The following is an 867-nucleotide window of genomic DNA, read 5'->3' as shown; positions in this document are numbered from 1 at the left end:
CCTCTGCTGTTGCATTGGACAGTACGAACACAGGCTGATTGAAACTCTATCTAAAACCCGGTGAAGTGCTTTTCCTCCCACTGCTCCTATCCACAGGCTGTTGCATGGCTTCCCTGCTTCCATGGTTCGAAGCCTCCTTTTAACTTTGATTTCCTTGAGATCAGTTTGGCCCCATTTTCTCTTTTGCCAACACTGTCCTCTAGCTTCCCAGGCTTTATTCTCCCTTTTATATTTCTACCTTTACTCCCCTGACATAGCTACAGGCATCAGAAACAGCCCCCCACATCCTTGCTCCTGGAAGTCTCCTGGGTCGGATCCAGTTCTGGTTTAAGTGGCTACACAACCAAATGAGGTAGAAGAGAGGGGGTGACAGTCTGAAAAGCAATCCAGACTGCCTCTGCCCCAGCTGCTGTGAGACGTGCGACTCAAGTCTGGTTGGGAGGAAGTATCACATGGGGTTCCCCAGGGATCTGACCTGGGTCTGACACTATTTGACATCTTCATGGATGATGTGGGTGCTGGCATTGAGTGCACACTTAGCAGATCTTTAGATGACACCGAGGTGGTTGGAGTTGCAGACACTCTAGGGGGCAGGGCTAGGATCCAGAATGAGCTGAATAACCTGAAGAAATGGTTCAAAATCAACCAGAAGGAATTCTACAGGGAGAAATGCAAAGTCCCATCCTTGGCATGGGAGAATTGCATGCACACATACAGACTGGAGAGGAGCTGGCTAGGCTGCAGGACTGCAGAGAGGGACCTGGGAATATGAGTCAACAGTCTTGACTCAACACGAGCAACACGAGCAGTGTTGTGCTCGTGTTGCAAAAAATAAAAAACCTATTTCATATTGGACTTTATCAGTAT

Source organism: Alligator sinensis, unplaced genomic scaffold, assembly GCF_000455745.1.
Source record: "Alligator sinensis unplaced genomic scaffold, ASM45574v1 scaffold1320_1, whole genome shotgun sequence".
NCBI classification, from domain to species: domain Eukaryota; kingdom Metazoa; phylum Chordata; order Crocodylia; family Alligatoridae; genus Alligator; species Alligator sinensis.
The sequence above is the reverse complement of the archived record's forward strand: the minus strand, read 5'-3'. Positions refer to the sequence as shown.